The sequence below is a fragment of the Schistocerca cancellata genome, chromosome 1 (genome assembly GCF_023864275.1).
Source record: "Schistocerca cancellata isolate TAMUIC-IGC-003103 chromosome 1, iqSchCanc2.1, whole genome shotgun sequence".
NCBI classification, from domain to species: domain Eukaryota; kingdom Metazoa; phylum Arthropoda; class Insecta; order Orthoptera; family Acrididae; genus Schistocerca; species Schistocerca cancellata.
Genome location: NC_064626.1, coordinates 704,346,387 through 704,363,767, shown reverse-complemented (window position 1 = coordinate 704,363,767; position 17,381 = coordinate 704,346,387).

The window sequence follows — 17,381 nt, the reverse complement described above, 5'->3', positions numbered from 1 at the left end:
TTTTTCATCACAATCGTCTTGAATGACCGACCGTAACGAACACACACTTTCGTCTGCGTCGTCACTTAGCGGATGGTGTTTTCCTGCAACCCTAGTTTGCGATATAAATATTTGATGAGGTGCCTCTTGAAATACCAAACTTTTCCGCTGCCTTGGTTACGAAAGGACCCACCATTTTAGCACGAACACTTTCTCCACGTTCGAATTCACTTAGCTCCGACAAAATGCCCTCATAACTACAAAGAACACTGTTTTGATCAAGACTGGCACTTGAAACGTATTGAGGACATGTTACATGTGCCATTCTTGGTCAAAGACAACAGTACAAGCTGCAGGCTTGACTATCATCTGCATCTATGTTCACGTGTTTATTTGTCGTAGCGTTTCCACATTTTTGCTCAACCTCTGTCAATTTTCCTGCATAGATGTAAAGTAGCTGTAGAAGGTACGCATTCTTTTAAACACAGGTCGGCTATTTACATTATGAAGAAACAAAAATCAATGTGACAGAATTTTAGAAACATTTGGATTTAGAAAAAAGCCGTGCCATCGAAAAATAACTCTACATTGCAACCTGGGAATATATGCCCAGTTGTCCCTCGTGCATGTGTTCCTGCCATAAAACATTTCTTAAAGCACATGATTCTTTCACGAGAAGGCCATGTTGTGGGTCAGCTTCATTCTTGTCTCTCTGAGCTAGCGCTTCGTCTGTAAGTACCCTGACTTCGACAGAAGGTAGGAGCTTTTAACTCCACTGATTGTGCTAATTTGGATCGTAAAATGGAAAAATAGTGGAAGTATCTACGGTTAGTTTATGGGAAGGTCATACAGGGTTCTAGGGAAAGCTTTCCTCCTCACCTAGTAGCTCAGATACCCGTTCTGGTATCCGCGTCACGATAGTGCAGATCTTTTTTCTCAAAAGACGTCGTAGATTTAAAAAATCTATGGGAAGAAAGGGTCCAGTTTAACACCTCGTCGATCAGATGTTATTAGAGAAGCCGAAAAAGACGGTGGAGCTATATGGGTAGACTCCTCCTGGAGTGATTTCAGAAGACAACACGATGGCCAAGAGAGTAATTTAATCCTTCTCTCGAACGAGTCCAGCGTGTTACACTTTGAGTGAAGTTCCAACGAGAGATAGAAAATGAAAAAACTAATGCCTGATAGAGTTTTATAATTTTGGATGAAAGCACATTCATTAATTGTTTGGCTTTACTAAGTATAATTTATAATTTTAAGCTTTTAGTGCGACTTCACAATATATAGACCACGATTCTTTTACTGGTTTTCTCACGTAGTCAGTCCACCCCGATAGCTGAGTGGTCAGCGCGTCGGGATGTTATGTCGAGGGGCCGCGTTCGATCCCGGCTGGGCCGGAGATTTTCTCCGCTCAAGGACTGGTTGTTGTGTTGTCCTCACTATGATTTCACCATCATCAGTGGAAGGCAACGGGAAACCACCACTGGAATCACTTGCCTAGACGCTCATGCGGTGGACGTCTCTTGCGAGGCTTCCCCCATGACAAGACCTGCCGTAAGGCATAACACAAAGTTTCACGTAGTCATTACTGACGATCGTTTTGCTACGCCCGGCGGCTATACTGCATTTACTCGTGTCAGAGGAAGTTCATTTAGAGCCTGTTTATACTGACTCAAAATTCAAGTTATTTTTTTCCCTTCATTCTCGATGATCCAGTGACCCACATACTACCGACATGTCTTCAAAAATGTTCAAATGGATGTGTATTCCTAAGGGACCAAACTACTGAGGTCATAGGTCCCTAGATTTACACATTACGTAAAATAACTTAAACTAACGTACGCTAATAACAACACGCACACCCATGCCCCAAGGAGGACTCCAACCTCCGGTGGGAGGGGCCGCGCAGTCCGTGACATGGCATCTCAAACCGCACGGACGCTCCAAGCGGCACTGATATATCTTGTACTTCAAACAATGGTAGTGTTATTCCGCATTAACATCACCTCTATTTCTTGGTTAAATGTAGCACCTAGTAACGTTTTAACTACGCCGCTTTCAACTAGAATATCCCGTTAATGTTTGACTGGGATACAATATGAATTCTATGACTTTTACAGTTACATTAACTATGACCATGAGCAAATTTGTGCTCTGAAGAACATATGTTAATAACACATTTTATTTAGATTATATGTTTATTATTATTATTATTATTCTTTTGTGACAGTTTCGCTGCATCCAAGAACGCCGTGCCCTCTTTATTCCTGTGGAAACGTATATCTATTCGCTTAGCAGACTTGTATGTAACTGTCACGTAAGGTATATTTTTTTCATTCTACCTTGAATTACAAAAATTAGTATCAGATTTATACCGTTATAATGTAATTCAACAAAATTCGTATTTTTATGTCAAGACTCACTCTCTTTGTAGGAATACTTGAAAAAGCGTCTGTAACCTGTGAACTAGTAGCAAAAAAGAAAGTAAGCATTATTCCAGAAAATAATATAGCGAGGTGTATATATATTATTCATTTGTCTAGGTAACATATTTAAGTGATTTGAAGTGATTTACACTGCAAGATAACAGGCTAATGTAAGCACGAGTTAAGCCATTGCAAGTGTGAAATGCTGTTATATTAATAACCGGTGTAGCTTCCAGATTGTTGAATACAAACACGGAAACGTGTATGCATTGTGTTGTGCATGTGTCAGTTTCCGGGATTGGGTTACGGCATTAGCACTTGGTCGGTCAACACAGGGTCGGTTGATGGTGGTTTTGTATGACGCTGGAGTTGCCGTCCCGTCATGTTCCACATGTGCTCGATGGGAGACAGATCAGGTGATCGAGTAGGCCAAGGTAACATATCGATACCCTGTAGAGAATGTTGGGTTGCAACAGTGGTATGTAGACGAGCGTTATCCTGCTGGAAAACACCCCCCCCCCCCTTGGATGCTGTTCATGAATGGTAGCACAATGCGTTAAATCACCAGACTGACGTTCAGATCTGCAATCAGGGTGCGTGAAATAACCACGAGAGTGCTCCTGCTGTCATATGAAATCGCACCCGAGACGAGAACTCCAGGTGTAGGTCTAGTGTGTCTAACATGCAGACAGGTTGGTTGTAGTGCCTCAGCTGGCCTCCTAACCAACACTGGGACATTACTGGCATCGGGGCAGAAACAGTTTTCATCAGAAAACACAGCAGACCTCCACCCTGCCCTCCCGTGAGTTCTCGCTTGACATCATTGAAGTCGCAAATGGCGGTGGTTTGGTGTCAGTAGAAAGCACGATACACGCTTACACGCTGCAGGGCGTCTGACTCGCAGCTGTCCTTGCAGTAACCGTTTTGTAACAATTCGTTGTGTCACTATTGTGCCAACTGGTGCTCAGATTGATGCTACAGATGAAGTTCTATGCGCCAGATCCATAGGCCGAACGCAGTGGTATTCCCTCTTGGTACTGCAACGTGGCCGTCTCTAGCCTGTTCTCCTTGCGACCGTACGTTCTTCTGAGCACCTCTGTTGGTAAGCATATACAGTAGCTACATTCCTGCCAAGTCTTTCTACGATATCGCAGATGGAAAATCCAGTTTCTCTCAGCCTTATTATACGAACTCGTTCAAATTTCAGTGAGGTGGTGATAATGGTGTCTTGGTCGCCTTAAAGGCATTCTTCACTATTAACTCACCACATCCAGCCTGAAAGGCAACTAACGGTAACTACCACTAGCGTGGTTTTAAAGCAAACCTGATTTGCATCCTGATAGTGCCGCAACTGAGGCCATTCATATGTGACTGGCGCGAGATTTGAATAGACATCATCTTTCAGGTGTAGAAACACCCCTTCCAACTTTCGTTTATCTCTCACAATTCCTACTCGATGTTGCGACCTTTTATTTGCATTTTAGAGAACATTTCTAGTGGAGAACCCGGTGCTTTCAAATGAATAAAAACAGTCTCGGCCGCAAAACACCTTTATTGTGTGATAATCGCTTTCCGTCAGTTTTTGACCATCTTCAGACCTCACACTAAGATGGTCAGGCGGTGGCGGTAAACGGAGCAGGCGTTACACTTCCACGAACGTCATCAGCTGTTGGCACCACACCTGCTCCATTCACCGCCACCACCTACTATCTTGGTATGAGGTCTGAAGATGGTCAAAAACTGACCGAAACCGATTACCACAAAATAAAGATTATTTGCGGTCAAGATGTTTTTATTCATCGTTCCAGAAATGTTGCTGAGGTGAAGTTGGAGGTGTCGTAGAGGGTGTCTCGACTTACAAATTGAGCACAGGAAGCCGTGTCCGGAAACGACATCCAACGACGCTACGGGGCGTCGAAGTTATAAGCGCCGGCGTCTGCTATTAGGCCACCGCTTCGGCAGCAAACGGACCGCAGGTGGAACGTCTCGCAATGCTGTTTGTTATTCAGCGATCGCGACTGTTTGCCACGATCGCCAGTGGAGAAGATGGGGATAGCTGCTGCGTAGCTTGTCTCCTACGAATGCGATGCCCTGTTGCCTCAGTGGATGACAGTTTCGGACACGGCTTTGCATCATCACTTTATTATTCTTCTTAACCCGCCTAAAGTCTCCAACGCTTTTCGGTACAGAGGAAAAAAATAAACTGCAGATGGAAACCTGTGACTGAGAATGTCATCCACCAAGGTAACAGAGCATCGCATTCGTAGCAGGTAAGGCCTGTCTACGCAGCAGCTTGCTCCACGTTGTCCACTGCCGGTTTGCGAGACGTTCCGCCTATGGCTCGTCAGCGTGTAGAATCACATTTGCTGCCGAAGGGGTGTCCAAGTGGCCTGCGCTGGCGCCTATAATTTCGACGATGACGTTTCTGGAGTCGGGTTCCTATCCTCTAAAAGCGCTTCAAATCTGATGCACCATTCCTGATGCACCATATACCGGGCATTCATCCTAAGAGTCGTCAGGTGCATTTTCTCTAGTGTTTCGGCAGATATTTGCAATTTCGTTCTTGCAATGTGTAGGTGGAGTCAGTCCAAACAAACACTTCCAATTACGTCTTTCATATAACATCCAGTGTCACGTCGTTTGTTTTCCGTTTCAAACTAAATGATTGTTAAAGCGGTACTTACTATCATCATGGACTTTTTTATTCCACATGGGAAGTTGGAGTTGAAATGGGCAGACACTAATTATTGGTGATAGACTTGTATAATCTTACATGCTACCGAATAGGTTGACTGGTTTGAGGTATCTATAGTTCCTATCAAATGACTTGCCTGTCCTGTCAGATGAGGTACCATTCCAGCATCATGGAGCACCAGCCTGTTTTCTGTGAAATATCCGACAACACCTCACACAGACATCTGATGGGCAATGAACTGGTCTGGGAAAAACAGTACATCACATATGCAAGAAAGTATCAGTCCTCTGTAATGGCATTCCCTGACACTATTCACATGTAAAATGACAGCATGTACAGTACCTTAAGATCCTCTAGAAATCCTCTCTCCCTCTCTCTCTCTCTCTCTCTCTCTCTCTCTCTCTCTCTCTCTCACACACACACACACACACACACACACACAGTATCTCGTAAGTCGGTACGTTACTGGAGACCAAAGAACGTGCAACCGTTCGGCTCAAAAAGTAAGTAAGATAGACGGTGTGCTAAGTCCATCAACGAAAATGAAAAAAAACTTTTTGGTTGCCTATGAAAAAGTTCCGTCGGTTGAGAAGGTCACGAACATCTTTCTGCGCTACAAAATCAGTTTGTAGAGCATGGTTACGTGATCACTGGTGAGTGTTGTGATGGCATATTCATAAATTCGTATTTATTCCCGGGCTGAGCGATACAAAAAGACCTCACAATGTCAGTTATATTCATAGTTTTGTTGATTTCGATCTTTTAAAACTTAACGGATTACCAACAACTCATCGTAAATACGAAGGTACTTCATATGATAACTTCCGTTATTATTATCATTGAGGTAGTGGAAAGCTCGTTGTTAGAAGACGGCATCGTAATTTGCTCAACAGGAATTGAAGTTCAAGGAAGGTATTGAGCCGTGGCTGTCTTGCGTCATGCCTTGTTTTTATATCATTGGTTGCAGTCAAGTGGTGTTCTATTTCTTCTTCGGTTACTGTCATAACGTTGCTGTCTTCTCTCCGTGAGTGGCAGCAGCAGCATCTATCGATACTAGTACTGCTGTACTATCTTTGGTGTGACGGATATATTTTCCGATTGTGCTGTGTGTGGCAGTCGTTCGGTTGGGGCAGAGCAGCGAGGAAGTCTCTGTGGTGCGTGGTCAGGCTGGAGCCGCTGGCGGCGTGCGTGCATGTTTGGAGTTGTGAGGCGCTTCTTGCGAGGGTTAGGAAGTTCGTCGCCCACCGATCCAGCACACTAAAGTTGAGTGATCACTTAACCTACGATCAAGCCTCAACTGCCATCACATCACTTTGTTTGATTCTGGTTGTCGCTTTCTGGGAGATTCCCACGAGCAACAACTTGTGTGCATTGAAGTCGGGTAGAATTGCAGCCGTCTTCCTGTGTGGTGTTTAACTTAATTTAATTCGTTCCTTCATTTATGAACCAGCGGTATCTTGTGCCTTGTGGCCGTTGATGTTCCGGTTACATGCCCTGGTCGTTGACGTAGTTTTCGGCAGTGTGTTTTCCTCGTCATGTTGGTGCTGTCCAGCACGGTGTGTAGTTTGACAGGTGAGGTGTTGTTGGTAATTTTGGGCGTTTATTCTGACTTGGCTGGATTGGGCACCAGTATCCAGAACGTTGATCTATTGACATCTTGTAGTCGTTTTCCTGGTCGGGTGGAGCAGAACTGATCTTGTTGGTTGGTTTGTCGGCTGGCTTTCGGTTGTGTTGCCTTCCGCTTGAGAGGTTGTCGGTCTGGCTGCCTGTCTCACTAGACGTGCATTAGTGTTACGTTTCCGGGCCGACCCTTGGAACCTTCTGAGCGCCGCTCTTTGTGCTTTACATAGTGATTTCCTTTTTAGTCTAAATTACTCTGTGTGGCCTTCAGTCGAGTTTTAGCTTATTAAAATTGCAAGTCTTTTCTTCTTAGGCCTTAAGCCGTTAAATAAATAAATAAATAAATAAATAGATAAATATTTCTTGTTTGGTTTTTTCAGCCGAGTTTCAGCCTTTCAAAATTAAAATTGAAAATTGCTTGTGCCTGGGCCCTAAGCCATAAATTTGTATGTGGCCTTCAGCCGAGTTTTCAGCTTTTTCAAATCAAAAGTTGAAAAATCTTGTCAGGCCTTAAGCCGTAAGAAATATTTTCTAGATTGTATGTGGCCTTCAGCGGAGTTTTCCCGCTTAAATTAAAAATTGGAAATTTCTTTGTCAAGATTTTAAGCCGTGAGATTGTTTGGGTCTCGTATATGGCGTTCAGCCGAGTTTTATGTGAAGCATTTTAGGATAAAGCCTTAAGCCTATTTTAGTTAAAATTTAGAAGCTCTTCCCTCTAGGCCTTAAGCAGTAAAATTGTTTTCTGGATGGTGATTCCTTCAGCCGAGTTTTAATCTCTCTTAAATTAAAAATTAAAAATCCTTGTCTCGCCCTTAAGTCATAAGATTGTTATTCTTTAGTATGAGGCCTGCAGCCGAATTTTACACGAAATAGTTTAAGATAAGGCCTTCAGCCTTTTCAAACTGAAAGTTCTTCTTCCTAGGCCTTAAGCCGTTAAATTGTTTTGTTGATATGTGGCCTTCAGCCGATTTTAAATTAAATCAAAGGAGGTCTTTCGTTAAAACATTGAGAGTTTGTGATTCTTGCTTGTGTGATTATGTGTTTTAACAAATAAAGTTTATATGTCGAGTGCAACTGACAGTAAGTTATTTTGGCCCCTTTCGACAAATATAACCTCATCCGCTCTGCCCTGCTAGCCCAGGGATTTCAGGTATGTTTTCCTTTAGTGTCCCGTCGACATTAAGATCATTAGAGACGGAACACAAGCTTGGTTTGGACACGAAATGGCAAGAAAATCAGCAAGTGAACTTTCTGGTTTCTGGTTCATTTTACTTGAAAAATCACAGAAAGCTGGACGGGAATCCGAATGGAGAAGTGGAGCTTAAATTCCCGTCCAGATTTCTAACTGAACATAAAGGTTTACAGATCCACAGGTCCTGCCGCTGTCATGTTTTCTGTTCTCATTCCACATGAGCGTAACTAGGCGAAGAAAGAACGTAGTTTGATGGTTATTGATAGGATTGAACATTTTGCCTGGTAAGTTTCAGTGCCAAATCCTCTCGGTATTTGTTGCGACGTAGTAGGATAACTATGAAGTAACCGCGGAGGAGATTGAGTAGGAACAATTTTTCACTACTATTTACCTACGCTCTATCTGAAATTGGATAGAGCTTGCTATAGGCTACTGGGATATAATACACCACGTAGCAGGTGAATTTTACTTGCATAAAGATCCCATTATTACTGTTTCGGAAAGCAGCGAGCGAATTCTCACGAAATCTGCAACCCCTTTTTTACGTTTCAAATAAATTAATGACCTTGCACTGAAGTGAGAGGCTCCAGAACTGGTAGCTGTTGGCCTTTGGAGATGTAACACATTAGTTTTAAGAGCAGACGCTCGCATGAATTAACAGACGTGCCGGGAGCAATAACTGGCTTCTCTGGTCGAGGAGAAAATAAACTGAAATTTATCGTCGTTCAAAATGGTATCGCTGCCGATGCAGTAACCAGTCCCTGGTATTACGCGGGTGGCTTTGACTCTTGACTCCGTATGTAATAATAACACGAGCGCAATACTATTACCTTCTGCATATGAAGAAGGCAAAAATGCTCAAAAGTGACAACTATTCTCTCAGCAGATTCTTTCTTTGTCTACTTACTTTCATTTAGAACAAAAATTGTGGTTATGATGCTGCTTGGCAATAGTTATCTCAACATGTTCTTTCTTTGTGTAGTTACGTCCATTTAGAGTGAAAATTGTGGTCGTGATGCAGTTTGGCAATTATTCTATCAAAAGGTTCTTTGTTTGTCCAGTTACACTCATGTAGAATGAAAATGGTGGACACGATGCTTTTAACAAGCTTCAAGTTCAATAATTCGGTAAATTCCATCTTTTCACTCAACGAAGTTCGTAGTACTTCTTCCTCGTATGTGGAAAGGAAAAATTTAGAGTTTTATGGACAGTAATTATGTGCCTAAATATTACTGTTATGTAGAAGACCATATGTCATGCCAATAGGAACGAAACTAAAATACTCTAATATTATTAATTTATGTCTCCTGTTTTCACTGTTGACATCAACGACGATGTTTCGTGAGGTCGTCTTTGCTTGAGCAGGGCTATAATCATGCTGTTCACCATTCGAGAAACAAATTACCATTTCGCAGAAGAGCTCACTGATGTTGTACAGGGTGTCCGAGAAGTCCCTACACCCCTACGTCAAATACTGGAGTACTTATATGGAAACTGTATATGCCCCATCGTGTCCTACACACAGATTTGATTTCCGTGTCCTTCTTGAGATCTTGTGGAGCATTTTGGAACTTACTCCTCGAAGGGATTCCTCAACACTTCCGCGCGATTCTTCATTACTCTTGCACCGATGTTGAGCCACGTAGGATTTTATTATTGCCCACAATGAGTTGTCTGTCTTGGTATAGCCAGAGACTCATACTGGCAGTTTCAATAGACAAGCAGTGTTGTCGAACCACTTCTGTCACAGCTTTCTTGAACTTATTCATGGAGGAACTTACGTAACTGAATAGCAAAGTGTGCTGGAGCTCTGACCTGCTTCAACCATACGTGATCGATGCTTATCTTTTCTTCGAGTTGAGGTATTAACCACATTTGCAACGTGTTCAAATAAGAATTTCCATTGTTATACCCTGAGGAAAATTTTTGTACTATCAAGTATCACGATGACATCATGACCCTTATCCAACATGAGGTGCGTTCCTTTCCATCTGTTGCACATTATGGAGTTTTCTTTTTTACATCAGAAAGCCACATTCCTACTGTGTGAAATGAGACATATATCGCACATTGTCGGGACTGGTGGTCTAGTAGTAAAGCGTGTACCTCGAAACAGAACTGTCGCAGTATCTAATCCCGGTCGGACCACGTAATTTTTCATTCTTCCTATAATCTAGCCTTCACCTCTCAACAATTTCAGAAAGCGCCGGGAACGACACGCGGTTCAGATTATACGTTACGCGCCCGCGTTCCCGGGTTCGATTCTCGGCGGGGTCAGGGATTTTCTCTGCCTCGTGATGACTGGGTGTTGTGTGCTGTCCTTAGGTTAGTTAGGTTTAAGTAGTTCTAAGTTCTAGGGTACTGATGACCATAGATGTTAAGTCCCATAGTGCTCAGAGCCATTTGAACCATTTGATTACACGTTAAACTGTAGGTACTCTTTTCTCCGGTTGATAACTGGTGCAGATTAAGGACACAGAAATCGCCGAAGTGGCGTCCAATAGACTTGCACCTGGTCACTGAGCCACACGAGGTTATTACTGTATCGCACACTCTTGAACTAGATATGGTATTTCGAAAGTAGGTCAACAAAACCGCCAGGCTGCGACACAACTGCTCCATGCTGTATACTTAATTCACAAAAAACCGGAGCAAATCCACTGATTTTCGGACATTTTTTAATGCAGTCATTCATTTTTGGCCATAGGATTGTCAATTCAGCTGCTCTTTGGCAAATGGATACAATTGGAGGTTGCTCAGTTGACTGAGCAATGGCGGACATGTTTCTCCTAACTTTTTTTATGTCGACCACATGGCCTGTCTTCAACATTTCCTGAAGCATTCAAACACGATTACATTATGAAGATGGGTATTGCCAAAGAGATATCTTACCCTAATCATTATCTTTGTCATTTTTGCACTGTCTGTAGACGTTCGTGCACCCACATACACGCCAGTAATCGTTCATCATGACTGTAGCTGTGTACGCTTAGGTCAGCCATGGGTTCACTAACTAAACAGTACGATACTGAAACAAAACAGTACCATATCGAAAACATTGATTTTCATCAGTTTCAGAGCAAACAAATTTTTATTTCTTCAACCGTACAAAGTCAGTTAGCTTACGGTGACTTCTCGGACACCCTATATAAAATGGTGAGGTATTATATCATTATTAAAAGTATTCCAGAAGCTGAGTACGAGGCTATTGCTTGGTAATTTACTAGTGCGGTTTTTGGGCTGATGCAATTTACTATGTACACTGAAGTTTTGATTTGTTGTAAACTACTTGTCCCTACGTTTACCATTCGCAAATGGATGAAAGCTAACTCTGTCTTTTAGAAACCTGTTATATGTACACTACTGTCCATTAAAATTGCTACGCCAAGAAGAAATGCAGATGATAAACGGGTATTCATTGGACAAATATATTTTACTAGAACTGACATGTGATTACATTATCACGCAATTTGAGTGCATAGATCCGGAGAAATCAATACACAGAACAACCAACTTTGGCCGTAATAACGGCCTTGATACGCCTGGGCATTGAGTCAAACAGAACTTGGATGGCGTGTACAGGTACAGCTGTCCATGCAGCTTCAACACGATACCACAGTTCATCAAGAGTAGTGACAGGCGTGTTGTGACGAGCGAGTTGCTCGGCCACCATTGACCAGACGTTTTCAATTGGTGAGAGATCTGGAGAATGTGCTGGCCAGGGCAGCAATCGAACATTTTCTGTATCCACAAAGGCCCGTACAGGACCTGCAACATGCGGTCGTGCATTATCCTTCTGAAATGTAGGGTTTCGCAGGGATCGAATGAAGGGTAGAGCCACAGGTCGTAAGACATCTGAAATGTAACGTCCAGTGTTCAATGTACCGTCAATTCGAACAAGAGGTGACAGAGACGTGTAACCAATGGCACCCCATACCATCACGCCGGGTAATACGCCAGAATGGCGATGACGAATACACGCTTCCAATGTGCGTTCACCGCGATATCGCCAAACACGGATGCGACCATCATGATTCTGTAAACAGAACCTCGATTCATCCGAAAAAATGACGTTTTGCCATTCGTGCACCCAGGTTCGTCTTTGAGTACACCATCGCAGGCGCTCCTGTCTGTGATGCAGGATCAAGGTTAACGGCAGCCATGGTCTCCGAGGTGGTAGTCCATGCTGCTGCAAACGTCGTCGAACTGTTCGTGCAGATGGTTGTTGACTTGCAAAGGTCCCCATCTGTTGACTCAGGGATCGAGACGTGGCTGCACAATCCGTTACAGCCATGCGGGTGAGATGCCTGTCATCTCGACTGCTAGTGATACGAGGCCGTTGGGATCCAGCACTGCGTTCTGTATTACCGTCCTGAACCCAACGATTCCATATTCTGCTAACAGTCACTGGATCCCGACCAACGCGAGCAGCAATGTCGCGATACGATAAACCGCAATCGCGATAGGCTACAACCCGACCTTTATCAAAGTCGGAAACGTGATGGTACGCATTTCTCCTCCTTACTCGAGGCATCACAACAACGTTTCACCACGCAACGCCGGTCAACTGGTGTTTGTCTATGAGAAATCGGATGGAAAGTTTCCTCATGTCAGCACGTTGTAGGTGTCGCCACCGGCGACAACCTTGTGTGAATGCTCTGAAAAGCTAATCATATTTATATCACAGCAACTTCTTCCTGTCGGTTAAATTTCGCGTCTGTAGCTCATCATCTTCGTGGTGTAGCAATTTTAATGGCCAGTAGTGTATATTCTAACTTCCCTTCAGAAATATTCCGGAATTTTATTGTAGTCCTTCAAGTTCGACAATGGGACATTAAGCAGGTGGACCCACGGGCGGCTAATTAACCTCATACACTTCAGATATAACTCTGATAATGTCTCGTCTCTTATGAACGGATTCTTTCGATGATGAAACGACATTGGGCAAAAATTTGAACATTAATAGCGTTTTCGTCTAGGCAGTTTTAAATGTATCCTAGTTCACACACACGTCTTGTTACTGCAATCACAAAGTTCATTAGCAATGTTGTAGCGACATGAAGGTCCTTTTTGTACTGAGCGCAGCTGTCCAACCTCTCCCAGTTGCGTAATAAATTGAATGTTGAAAATTCACAATCTTATGTCTTACTTTTTTTTTTTTAAATTTCGAAGGAGAGTCCGACTTCAGTCGCCATCGGGCATCGTAAAAATTCGACAGTGAGAGCTGAAAATTTGTGCCTGGCCGGGACTCAGACATAGCTCTCTCACATAATGCGAGTGGTTGCCTCAACCGCCTCGGCCATCCAGCCACGCTTCCCGTCCGACTCAAGTTCTCAAGCTGTTACACGCTAGAAGCGTACACTGTCCATTCACCTATACACAGTAGTAGCATCCACTGTCCATTCACCTACTTTTATGCAGCGAGTTCTTTATTCCCGAAAGAGGCACGGATGCTGTTGCGCATCCGCACTGAAGTTATCGAGACAACTCATGCCTACAGATATACACACATCAAAAAAGTTTTGCATCACCTAGGTTCCGAGAGTTTCGGAACATGTACAGAAAATTGGAATAGAATCAACATAAACATCATTTAGGCCGTTTTTATTGCTCATGAAAACCACACATTGCATATTGTACCACCATATAGCGAGACCTTTAGAGATGGTGGTCCAGACTGCCATACACACCGGTACCTCTAATACCCAGTAGCACGCGCTCTTGCTTTGATGCGTGCCTGTATTCGTCGTGGCATACTATCCACAAATTCATCAAGGCACTCTTGGTCCAAATTGACCCATTCTTCAACGGCGATTCGGCGTAGATCTCTCAGAGTGATTGGTGGGTCACGTCGTCCATAAACAGCCCTTTTCATTCTATCCTAGGCAAGTTCGATAGGGTTCATCTCTGGGGAACATGCTGGCCACTCTAGTCGAGCGATGTCGTTATCCTGAAGGAAGCCATTCACAAGATATGGACGATGGGAGCGCGAATAGTCGGCCATGAAGACGAATGCCTCGCTAATACGCTGCCGTTATCGTTGCATTATCGGTCGGAGGATGGTGTTCATGTAACGTACATCCGTTATGGCGCCTTCCATGACCACCAGCGGCGTACGTCAGCTCCCCCATAATGCCACCCTAAACCAGCAGGGAACCTCCACCTTGCTGCACTCGCTGGACAGTATGACTAAAGCCGTCGTCACACGGACCGTGCTGTTGAACGTTAACGTGGAGCGTGCCAAGTTCAACGTGCTGCTGAACGCTCAGAAACGATGCGACTTGTGCACACGGTACGTGGGCCCCAACGTGGTATACGCGATCGCAACGCACTGCAGCGGCAGTTGAGGGATGCTTCTAGTTCGTAATCACTCTGTTTACTCAACGAGAGCGCATAAAATTCCCACGCTAGCTCTATTAAAACGCACATTTCCTCCATCGTCCACGAAAAGGAAAGTACCATGTCCAATTAATAAGGACACAGGCTTATGGAAGTTCCATTACAAACAGTGCATTACAAATTTGGAATACTTCTCCGCATAAGATTTCATCATTCCCACATTTCAGTAAAAACCCCAAGGTCAGTCTTACTTGATCAGTGTTCCTACGCAGTAGCAGAAACTTTGCAACATGTGAACTACGAGGCGTAAAAGAAAAAGGAACAAAATATCTTCATACAAGTAGCGCAAGCTGTCCTGTAGATTATGCCAATCTAACAAAGTCACCCCTAAAAAAAAGGTGAACTTATATTTACATAACATCAAATATTATAATATATGCTTATATTAAACTAATAATAAAGTATCAGAACCTAATAAAAACACGAATGTTAGGAAAAAAATTTCGGGAGAGTGTAAACGCGAACCACGGCCTCGATATAAAACTCTTCACTGGTCAGTGACTCTACTCATTACGCTAAACCAATACCACACCTTTGTCAACTAATCAGGTTATGTTATCCCTTGCTGAAATCCTTAATCGTAGATATGTTACTAACTGAAATTTAATCATAACAAATTGTACCAAGAAAAATACGTTTTGGGTCGATCTTCAGTGTGTCGCTGCCTTCAAATAGCCTACTCTCACAATACGCAAGTTACAATAATTCTTTTGCCACGAATATGATGTTTCTCATTATTTTATTGTAACGAATTACACAGTTAACAACGGGTTTTCCTGTGATTCTCAATTTGCTGGTGCTCAGAAACGGCATATATACATATAGGCTTGAAATGAATGCCAATATGGCGCCTCACAACTCTGTACTGAAGGGAGACGGAGTGCTTGTGACGTAGGTGGCGTTGTGTCATCTCATTGGTCAACGCTCAGACGCACGCTCTGAATATCTGACATGCTAGATATTGCTCTGCACGTTCGGAAAGGCTCCCGAGCGTGCTATACCACGCTATGACGTCAGAAACTCGGCACGCTCAACGCTCAACGTTCGGATGCACGGTCCGTGTGCCGACGGCTTAAGGCGTTTAGCCTGAGCGGGTTACCTCCAAGCATGTCTCCGACGATTGTCTGGTTGATGGCATATGCGACACTCATCGGTGAAGAGAACGCGATGCCAATACTGAGCGGTCTATTCGGCATGTTGTTGGGCCCATCTGTACCGCGCTGCATGGTGTCGTGTTCGCAAAGTTGGACCTCGCCTTGGGCGTCAGGAGTGAAGTTGCGCATCTTGCAGCCTATTGCGCACAGTTCGAGTCGTAACACGACGTCCTGTGGTTGCACGAAAATCATTATTCAACATGGTGGCGTTGCTGTCAGGGTTCCTCTAAGCCATAATCCGTAGGTAGCTATCATCCACTGCAGTAGTAGCCCTTGGGCGGCCTGAGCGGGGCATGTCTCTCTGTATCTCCTCCATGTCCGAACAACATTGCTTTGGTTCACTCAGAGTCGCCTGGGCACTTCCCTTGTTGAGAGCTCGGTACAAAGTAACAATGTGGACGCGATCGAGCCGCGGTATTTACCGTCTAGGCACGGTTGACTAAGTACAAGACTAGACGTGGACCTCCTTCATGGTGGAATGACTCGAACTGATCGGCTATCGGACCTCCTCTGTCTAATAGGCGCCGCTCATGCATGGTTGTTTAATCTTTGGACGGGTTTAGTGACGTCGCTGAACAGTCAAAGGGACTGTGTTTATCTTCGGAGTTCTGGGAATCGGGGTCAGGCAAAACGTTTTTTGATGTGTGTAATACATATATGTGCGTTGTCTATTGTGCTAGGCACGTCCGACAGAACAGACGCTACACGTATATATAAGCTATGTCCAAACAGGCCTCGGAAGGCCCAACAGTACTGACCGATCGCCGCGTCACCCTCAGACGATGCATGTCGCAAGCGGTGCTGTCATTTTGAACTGGTATTGTGGGCGCTTTTCACTTGTATGTAGTATGCTGCCGCCAGTAGTGAATTCCTTACATCACTGGTAGCAGTACTGCCAACTTACAGGACAATGCAGCGAAATGTTGATTTTTAATTACACGTTTAAAGTTGTAGTTGACTCCTTTTCGTATTCTACAGACTTTATGTCGAGCTATAGAGTTAGTTGCTTCGCTTTCTTATGCCAGTCCATCTAATGAAATGTTATCCACACAAGATACCTCCTCCGATCGTTAATGGATATTTAATGGGTGAAAACAGGTTTTGACTTCTTGTGGAAACAGGAGACGTTTTTATCACTTTGAGAATGCATTTAATTTCCTTGAGAATTTTTGTACTTTCTACTTTTATCGACCAACTGAAGTACTTCTTCTCTTATCCATGGTTTCTTCGCAGTTACTTTCTTTGGACCGTCGGTTTGCTTTCCAGGTTCAGTGATTGCTCTTTTTGAAGATTACCGCTTCTCTTCAGCTGAAATGCCTACAGAGCTATACGTTATCGCAGTATCTATAGCCTCAGAAAACTGAAATTTCTACTGAGCTATTTCTTATCGCAGGATCTATAGCCTCACAAATTTCAAGCGTACCTCTTCACTCCTTAGTACTTCCGCATTACACTTCCTTGCTTATTGATTTTTCCTGACTAGTCTCTAAAACTTCAGCTTATTCTTCATCAGTACTAAATTGTGATCAGAGTCTATTTCAACTCCTGGGTACGCCTAACAATCTAATATCTGATTTCTGAATCTCTGCCTGACCATGATGTAATGTAACTGAAATCTTCCAGTACTCCGGGCATTTTCCAAGTATTGCTGCTCCCGTTGCGATTGTTCAACAGCGTATTGGTTCAAATGGCTCTGAGCACTGTGGGGCTTAACAGCTGAGCTCATCAGTCCCCGAAACCTAACTAACCTAAGGTCATCACACACATACATTTCCGAGGCAGGATTCGAACCTGCGGCCGAAGCGGTCGCGCAGTTCCGGACTGAAGCGCCGAGAACCGCTCTGCCACCGCGGCCGGCAACAGAGTATTCGCTATTACTAGGTGTACTTTATTGCAGAACTTTATGGTTCTTAACA